The sequence below is a fragment of the Myiozetetes cayanensis genome, unplaced genomic scaffold, assembly GCF_022539395.1.
Source record: "Myiozetetes cayanensis isolate MyiCay16 unplaced genomic scaffold, myiCay2020 scf6-25, whole genome shotgun sequence".
Taxonomy (NCBI): domain Eukaryota; kingdom Metazoa; phylum Chordata; class Aves; order Passeriformes; family Tyrannidae; genus Myiozetetes; species Myiozetetes cayanensis.
In genome coordinates this window covers 22758147-22768002 of record NW_026087853.1, presented here as the reverse complement: position 1 = coordinate 22768002, position 9856 = coordinate 22758147, and the positions used below count along the sequence as shown (strand labels likewise).

The window sequence follows — 9856 nt, the reverse complement described above, 5'->3', positions numbered from 1 at the left end:
TAGGTTTAGAAACCATGTGAGTCACCGCGCTGAGACAATACTACAGGCACCCAATAAATACGGACAGTGGCTTGAATGCGGATCCACTGATATTAACCTCCACTTGGCAAACATCAGGTGAGTCACTAGAACCCTTTTATATCTTTACTGTGGAAAGCCTCCAGCCCAGAAGGCTCATTTGGAAGCCTTCTCTGATGACAGACAGGAGCAGCAATAATAAGTAGCGGGTATCTCATTACCAACTTCTTGCTTATTGACCTGATTTCTCACAACGAGCAGGGGAGGAGGAACCTGCACAGACTGGTAAAAGGCAAAAAACACCGATAAAACAAATTGACATTGGACAAAGCTTTTTATTATTATGGAGGGAATCTCTCAGTCTTTGCAGATGGATCAAACATTTTCTGTCCTGTCCGGCTCTTCGAGCTTATGTAAACACCACAGACTTTTCTTGGGTTTCTCTATCTATCCCTTGTGAGTTTGTTTCTACCTAGCTACTAGAACTTTTATCGCCTGAGAGTGAAAAACATAAACCAAAAACACAAACCTAAAAAACCACAACCACCAACCAGCAACCCAACAAGCCCCCCCAACCCAAACAAGTTTCCTGACAATGGGAATTTGAAGGGCAAGTAAAGCTTCTTGGGATTTTGGAAAAGGCTTGCGTGTCATACACACAAAGTATAATACACACCTCGGTCTGAATTTTGGCCTGACATGTTTATCGTTCAGCACGACCACAGTTGTTTCCACAGTGATTTGTTCTCGAGTGATCTGCGGAAATGTCACCCTCAAAACCACGATTTTAAATTTTCTTATACAGAGACCCAGGATTCAAATGACAAGATATAGCATATCTCTGCCTCTAAAAATATATTTAACTTGTCGTCTAAAAGCATTTTCTGTCACCCCTTTCTTTGTTCTTTCCCTCCTCGTCTTTTTTTTTTTTTTTTTTCCTTATCTGGCAATAGAATTAAATCCTCGAAATAAACACAACTCTGGAATCAGCAGAGGAGAACAATGGATGAAAATGTGTCTTGAAGGAAATAAAATATATAAAAACACTGGATTAAACCTCTGCTTTCTCAAATGGTCAAACTACACTCATGGAAATTGGGACAAAACCCAGTGGAATACTTAAGAGATATTAAAATTGCCGTCTTCATGTATGCACACCCCCACCCCCCCTTTACGTAGTGGAAGCGGTGTATATGTCTGAAAACAGAGCCACTTCTTTAGTGGCTTATTCGTTTCAGAACTTGAGGTCTGTGGGGTACGGACCGCCCCCAGCGGCACAGACGCAAGCGGGAAGGCTGGCAGGGGTGCAGCTGCCCCAGCGACCCCAGTGGTGGCACACCCCCCCACCCCCTCCGCTGGGTGACCTCGGGGCGGTGCTGTGCCCCTTCCCGGAGCCCAGCCCCGCGGGAGCAACACCCGGTGGGACGTCGGGCAGCCTATGCTGGGTCACTTCGTACCTGGAAAAAAGGGTAGGCACGAAGCTGGTGAAGCTTATCGGATGCTGCTACAAACCGCGGAGGCGTTTCGCCGGGCGGAGCAGACGTGGCGCCCGGCAAAACCGCTCTCCGGGACGGCCTCCCCCAGGGCCGCCCTCGCTGGGATGCCCGTTGCTCGGGAGGGAAGGGGAACCGGGGGTTGTGCAAAGCCTCAGCGCCTCCTGTTGTCCGGCTGCGGGCTCAACTCGCTCCTGAGGTTGCTCCCAGAGGTGAGAGCGTAGTTAGGCTCCCCTCTGTAATCTGCTTAGAGCCTCTCGACTTGGTGTACAATCAGCAATTCCGAGTCAGAGCCAGCCGCTGCTGGAAATACCCTTCAGCTCCGGTTGCTGTGTTGCAATCCTGGTGGAGAAACGCCTTCCTTGAGTGAAGAAGAGTGTCATGACGGCTCTGCCCATAGCCACTGGAAAAGGGTATTTCGGTAATTGTCCTTGCCCTGCGCTTGAGTCTCTGCGAAACCCTATGTAGGATGCTCCGCGAGTCCAGTGCGATTTATCAGTACCCTTTGTAGCAGGCTCAGCAGAAGCGAAGCACTCTCCTAGGATGCTGGACGCGGTCTAGTAAGCAGGAGCTCTCCAGGAGCACTTAGCTGCTTATGTGTTTTTCAGAAGTCAAGACAGTAGCCCTGGCCCTATTAACTCAGAGCTTTTTCCCAACTCTGGTTAGAGTGAGTAGCACCAGTTTTTGACCACGCTGTACACTGTTTTGTTTGGTTGTTTTGTTCGGTTTTTTGTTTTGGTTTGTTTCTTTGTTGTTGTTGTGGGAGGCTTGTTTGTTTGTTTGTTTGTTTGTTTTTTCTGTTACGGTATCCTGAAGAAAAGCGCAGGCTGAGGTGAGCTGTGCTTTCCCTGGCTAAACGGGTGCAGGGTCTCATCTACTGGCTTCACCTGTGTGCGCTGCCAAGGGTGCAAACCTGACCTAAAAAATACAGAAAGTCTCTGTGTGTGGAGCGGGGCTGTGGGGAGCGGGGGCAGGACATCCAGGGGAACCCGTGTTACCAGCGCTGTCAGGAAAAGCTGGGCCCCACGAAGATCACTCCGCAAGCGCCTGCTTTTTGGGAAGCGTATCGCTGTCGGGCCGGACCGAGGGGCCCTGCCCTTTGGAAGGGCCCTCCGGCAGCGCCGCGGGCCCCGGAGCTGGCATCGGCACGGCGCTGCCCACGCGAGGAGCCGCCACGGCACAGTAGCTCGTCGGCGCCCCTTGCCCAGCGCTGCCCGGGAGCGCCGCCCGCCGATACCCTCCCACGCGTGGGGCGGGCGGCCGATGCAACCCGCGGGAGCTTTAATTTTAACTGTGGAGCGCTGTTTCTGTTCGTTCTCTGTAAGTGATTCTTTCCCCCTGGCAGGAACAGAGCCTGCCGGCCCTTCAGTGTAACTTGCAGGGTCTTACTCTATTTTGCCCAAACGTCATGGTCTCCTGGACGGGAATCTCTCGGCAGTGCTTGTGTGGGCCAGACGTCTAGCTCGGAAGCAACTGAGAGGTTATCTCCGCATCTGGGTGCCTTCCCTGCTCTTCTTCACTGTACAGCCTTCTCTTTGTATCCGGCTGCAGCGGGTCGCCTCAAACACCGTGGGACCCCGTTAGCTACTCCCACCCTCGTACTTTACTTACTCATCCACTCCTCCCGACGGTGGGAAATCTCTATTACCAACCCGAAGTCCTCCATCATCCAAGCAGGCAAACACTAACGGGCTGGGAACGAGCCAGAGCCAGGTGCTTCGGGAGCTGGGGTCGGTGATTGCCGGGAGAGCCTCTCCTTCCGAGATGACGGCCGAATCGGGGGGCTGTTTTCAATCCTCCCTCCCTCCTGCCGTTCCTCCCTCCCTCACACAGGCAATGCCGCCCTGGTTCTGTGCTCCTGTCTCTGAGTTCTCTTTTAAAAGAGCCCGTGGAGGTCCCCCCCGACACGCCCGGGCTCCCACTGCCTGGAGGAGCCCCCGGCCAGGCAGTCGCTCCCGCGTCCCTGACCCCGGAGCTCACTGGCAGGTGCAATGTGATAAGGTAGCTTATACCCTCCTCTCGCTCGGGAGCAGGGCCCGGAAAGATGAGGGCGTTGCATGGGGTCACCACTTGCTTCGGAGCTTTAATGCGTTAACTTTTCTTATCTCCAACCGTGAGGATCAAGCGACTCCCTTTCCCCGACCGACCCGAGGTAGGACGAGGGCATCCCCTTTTCCTTCTACACTTTCTCCTCGCCAGGACCCGTCTGGTTCTCCTGGGCGGACTCCTGTGCCCTCCCGCCGCCCCGTCCACGGCAGGAAGGTCTGGGGGTCGCACCCCTTCCCCGCCGGGCCCTTCCTGCCCGCTGTCGGGTCTTCTGCCCTGGGTTTCCAGCCTTCTCAGCCTCCGTCGGCGAGAGCAGAGGCTTTGGGACCCCAGGCAGTGCCGCCCTGCCGCCGGCAGGAGCGCGGTGGAGCGTGGCCTCTCCAAGGCCCGGTCCTGCCGGGACCGCACCCTCGGGGCGCCGGGCAGCGCTCCAGGGGGCACCGGACCTGCTGCGCTTTCGCGGGTCACTCTCAAGGCGGTGCTCCCTCCATGGACGCTGTATGAGGCCATGAGGTCCCGGAGACACTGTGTGGCTCGTTGCACTAGTGAGGTTACATTGCCGGATTTTTATTTTTTTATTTTTTTTATTTCAGTCCGATTCATTGCTTTTCATTTCCTAGTCGTTCTGCAGAACTGATATCGTAAGACACGAGCAACATAAAACATAATATCCCACCCACTTGAAAATAATCATGTAGCAGACCAGTTGAAGAAAGGAGCACAAATAATGAAATGAAAAATTATGAGTGTTGATATCTGATGGTTGCAGTCATAGGAGTAAGGAAGCCTCTGTTTTGTGGCAGTTTCTTTTTATTGATAGTATAGTGAAAGAATTCTTAAGTAGGTAAATCATTATCCATTGCATACAACGACTTTATTTTTTTTAATATAGTTAGGTGTATGCACGCTGTTGCAGAACCTCAGCTGGCAAGAATGCCCACACTTCAGACTGTCATTGGCCAAGTGTGTTTTACTTCTTTTATGCAAAAATAAGTGCACTTGGTAATTCTCATTTGACTCAAGAGCAGCCATGTAGATAATAATTTCAATTATAGTTTGTTTTGTTTATGTTATAATTTACTGAAATCTAAATGTAAACACTTCTGTTGTGTATTTCAATGTGTGCCAGTTCTTGTTAAATTACTTGATATATTTTTTAAAGTTTTGGTTGGTTTGTTTTTTTCTAAATGGTGTTTTGCTTTGAAGTAGCTGCAGTACTATGGCATGGAAAAAATATATCAGAGGATATGGGAATTCAGTTATGCACAGAGATAAACATATGCACTTCAATGGCATTCACTTTACAGAATCTCACCCAAATTGTAAAAATGGTGTTTAAGGATGCATATTTTTTTCAGATTTTTGTAGGAAGCAGAGAAAACAAACTATGACAGTGAGTACAGTTAACCTAAATATACTGCTATAAGAAACAAAGCTTCATAGAAGAGACACTTATGCATGAATTCTAGAATTACTTCTTTGTTAAAGATGTCCAAGTAACTTTAAGGACCAAAATCAACCTACCCTGTGCCAACTATATTTGCTGCTTGAATAAAAGGCATTTCCACCCTCCAAGAGTCATACTTCTCTGAAAACTGCGATGATTTCTCTTTGAGAGCACCCATTTTACTGATGTAAACCAAATATTACAGTATTAGACAAGAGATTCAGAGCTGATTAACTCTTAGGAATATTCTTCTTAGTGTACTACTTTAGTTTTTCTGCAAACTGATATTCTTATGCAGAAGGTGGACTTGATTTTGAGCGATGGGGAGTGAAGGAATGCTACCCATCCTTCACCGCATAGCAACATATTTTCAATTTGTTTACCACGTTCCCATTTACCTGCAAAGAACTGTTCATTTCCCTGCCTCTGTCTCTACAGTAGCATCTCTACGGTAACATCTCTCTCTACAGAAAAGCGTTGGGAGAAACCACTATCCATCATAAGTGGTTTTCTTGGCTGACTTCAGCTCTGAAGAATCAAATGTACAAAATAAAAACTGGCTTATTTAAATTCCTCCCTAGGGAGCAGTTCCACAGCGTTAACCCAGCTTTCAGTTCTTAGATCATAAATGAATTCAAGCTGCATTAACTGCACATTTTCTTGAGCTGTATTAACTTGGACAGAGAGCAATTGTGGAGTGTGTGGGAGTATCATCACACATACACAGAAACACTTTGGCCATTTACTCTATTGAGGATGTACACTAACCTGTGTATAGCAACAATTATGCTTACCCTGGAAAAGGATGCCCAGAGACCAAACGTAACACATTCGGTAGTTATACACTGAAATGTGACCATCAGCTGGTTACACCCTAAAATCATAAGACCCTTAAAACAGTACAGTTAACTAATGACTACGGAAAAGTAGAGGAAGGTCTGGATTTGGTAACATTTTAGGATTTCTCAGGGGAAGGAGCTGTTCAGTATTTTGAAGAGTGTTTTGTCCTCCCAGAAGCTGGTCTAAGCTTCTGCTTCAAGCATTTCAAGGGTGAATCTGAAAACTGCTGAGCAGTTTTAAGGGACTGACTTCAGGAAGGTCATAAAGATCGCTACGTGGCTTCCCTTCTACTATCATCTGGGTTCAGTTCCCTGTGCAGCTACTGACACAAGGAAGGAATCAAACTTAATTCACTCTTCCTCCATCCCTCCCCAGTCAACAAGACAGCTGCCTAAGTATTTCTGTGGTGCTTGTGGTTTCAGGTTTAGTCCATTTTAGGTATTGACTTAAGGTGGAATGACTGAAAGGGAACTCAACATCTGACCTTTCCTTCAGTTCCCCCTAAAGAGAGAGATCTTCTCTTCCATCCAAACAATTTCATAGCTCATCAGGTGACTTTGCCATTGCCCATTGAACAAACCGGTTTCCCTTTTTCAGGATCTATGAATATTCATTTCACCATCCATCCATTGCCAAAACCCCTTTAAATCTTTTTTTACATTATTCTTAGAGGTAGCTTGAACTTCAACCTCTGCAGACACCTCTATTCCCCCTTTGCAGGGTATTTCTTTTTGCTGAAGAAACTGATCAGATGTGAAGATTTTTCTTGTGAATAAATGGGATTTCTATGTCCACCAGCACTGAGTCTTCAGCTGCAAAATCTATGAGATCTACAAATACACAACTACATCTATATATCAACATTCAAGATGTTGTCCTAAGAGAACAGAACAGCTAGACTGGAATGGCCAACTGGAAACTTGCTGTGTGAACTGAAAGACGATGGAGAGAAGAGATATGATGTATCTCGGATATGATCAAATATGATCAGATTTTAAAACTAAAGCAAGTAAAGGCCCAAGCTCAGCAAAGACTTTGGCAGGTCTTTGTGTACATATATAGCTGTAATTTCTCCATTTATTGCTTACAGCCTTCTTCAAAGCCAGGAGTGTCTCTGACCTTGTGCCTATACTAATGGCTATGTGTGATGGGCTTCTAGAAGTAACTCATATAATTTCTTTTGGGTTGTATAAAATGGCACATACCTGGAAATATTACAGTCACATCATACTAAAAATAAATCTGTGACTTATGATCACTCAAAATAACCAAGTGATTTTTTCATTGTAATGATCTCATTATAAATATGGTTTTAATTAAAAGGGCTCCATCTTATTTTCACCTTTTTGTTTATATCTATTTTGAATTATAAAGGAAATATCAATGTGTTTGAGTGGGGAGAGGAAAAAAAAAGCAAAGCCCAAAATCATAGGAGCAAGAAAAATGTTAACTATTTCTGCTGGTATTGTACTGGCAAATACAGATATCTTACAATCATAATGGAGATTAGTAGAGCTGGGTGTGCGTATTTGTTATGGATCAAACATAGGATATAGTGATTAGAAGAATGACAATGCTTTCAACACTCACAAAGGGATTGGATGTGTGATTTATAATACTAATTCCACAAAACCTTTCCATGGCTGCTTACTGCACAAGGGATTCAATATAGATTGATCACTGGGGAAGAAAAAAAAAAGTATTTCCTTCAGCTCAGCTGGATGCAACTAACAAAAAGCTTTTCAGTATTGACACTCTCTGATTTAAAAGATATCTCCTCTGTCATTTACTTTGGTTTTCTGCTACAGATTACTGTCCCCACAGTGTAACTGTCAGAGAACTTTTTGTGCTACATTCCCAGTCCATAATTCACTATTCAGTATTTTAGCTTATAATTAATTTATTTACTCTAAGTATTTATGGCCATTTTATATATACCTGGAAGAAATATTAAAAATGTTGATGCCCTTGAAGAGTAAGCAGTAGTAGCCTGTAGGCTGAGGATACTTACCTCTGATTTTCTCTTTACTCGCAGTCAGAAGCACAGATTCATTTATAAATTTACCGCTGGTTCTACTAGGGGACTTTAGACAGTCATTCAAACTCTCTTTGTTCTAGCTCCCAGTCTTTAAAATGGAATAATGCTATTTGGACATCATGGTGAAGCTGTATTTGTAAATATGCTCTTATCCTTTCTAGAACTATTGCTTTGGTGAATAGTTTTGAGCGTATGTACTGCCATTTTGAGGAAGACTGGAATAGCTTTGCCTGTAGCACAGCAAAAGGGAGAATGCAGCACCCCCAGCATGGCTGGGGAGCCTTTGGACTATGACACTGCAAAGAGTTTCACAACCAGCTAGAAAAGGATATCAGGTGAGGCATAGCATTTAGTGACAAACTAGATGTGAGCCACAGAGCTAGCAAACTAGTTATGCTCTTACTTTCCTTTTTCCTTTAAACAGTTGCTCTGCGGCTTTCCAAACACTGTTTCTGGCATTTTCTGGACAGGGTGTACATATTTTATATGCACCACGCTGTCCCGAATCCTCATTGCCTAGATGAAGGTGACTATCAGAAACATGATTAACTCCTCCTGAGTGTGTTACAAGTGCCTCCCAAAGGCTGTGGAGTACTTATGGGCATCTCAGTCTCACTCCAGCATAAACTTGGATCATGACAGAGATGTTCACTGGGAGTGGGACCTCCTGCATGGCATGGACTCAGCCAATTTAGGACAAAAGAAACTGCATTTTTTAATTTCTCCAACTAGTTGAACTATTTTTTAATGATTGCTTTTATTCCTAAAGAGAAAAAAACCTTCCAGACATTAATAGACTAATAACTTAGATAATGTAATTTATGTGACATTAGAAAGCTTAGTGATCTGGTGAGGTCTAATTATGAAAAATAATAATGTGTACCCAGGGACTGAATTTGCAGAAGGTTTTCCAAATCTAGATCCATTTGTTAAGTATAAGGATTCATCTACTGATTAAATTTCAGACTTTGCAATCTACAGAGATAGGGCTTAGCCTGTTTAAATAAATACTTAATGTTAATAAAAAAAACCACCTACAGGCCATAAGCATTATTGTGATCGTTAAGGGAGAGGCACATGCTAAGAATACCTGTGGAAAGGGGAATAAGTTTTCCTGTGTATCAGAGTCAAGAATCTCTGCAGTTGTCATCTCTGGAGCTCAGTCTGGGGATCTAGAGGATACGCTGGCAACACTTTCGCCTAGAATGACTGCTAAACAATTGTCTGGCTTACTAGAATTAAAATACAGCATTTGGGACTTGACATCAGATCTCCTCAGGTGCTTTACTCCCTTTGCTTACAAGACCTAGAGCCTAAATGCTATAACACAGGAAATGTATATGAATCAAGGCTTGAACCTTTCTTACAACCTAACTGCATCCTCCAGAAGCCTACCCCTGCTCTTCTGCAAGCAAACAATATACATATTTTCTATTTTATGGTAACTATTAACCTAAACAGGAAATTCATGTCTAAGGTATTTTTCTTTCCTCCATTTTTTTTTTTTTTAATGCAAATCCTTCTTGTCATTCAGCAGCTTCTTACTGGAACTTCCTGATGCAAATACCTCTTCACATGCAGGGCTTTCTCTTCCACTTCCCACTGTGACTCCTGCAGAGAGGAACTGTTCTAGGTAAACGAAATCATTGAAGCTTTACTTACTGTTTAACTAGTTTGAAATGAATCTGTTCTCTAGGCTTACATCTGCATTAAACTGCTAATAGGATTCATCTTCATTGAGGCAATTGAACACTTCATTCCTGTTCTGAACTGCTCTAATGGCCTGGACTGCTAACAGGAATCCCTTCAACACAGATCAACTACTTGATATTCTACCTTCTGCTCCTCCAACTACTCTGGGATTCTTGCTAGAGAGAGGGAGAAGCAAATTAGGCATCAAATAGATAGGCTTCCTGGGGAGCCTTACAGGACTTTAATCAGTTGCCTTGTCATCATCAGAAGAAAAACTGCTAG

The 9856-nt window shown here is 44.8% G+C and overlaps 1 protein-coding gene across 6 annotated transcripts in view; it reads left to right on the top strand.

The window, feature by feature from the left end:
* The first annotated feature begins 1623 nt into the window (after window positions 1-1623).
* The window catches only part of LOC126651265 (uncharacterized), a 48891-nt gene continuing 40658 nt past the window's right edge, over window positions 1624-9856 (top strand). For 4 of the 6 annotated variants that reach the window (XR_007631603.1, XM_050336979.1, XM_050336975.1 and 1 more), the window contains exon 1: window positions 1624-1723. The gene's annotated coding sequence lies outside the window, so the exon portion shown is untranslated. Of the gene's footprint in view, window positions 1724-1808; window positions 1933-3542; window positions 3664-9856 lie in introns of those variants that run through there. The other 2 variants (XM_050336977.1, XM_050336976.1) reach the window with 2 other exon arrangements.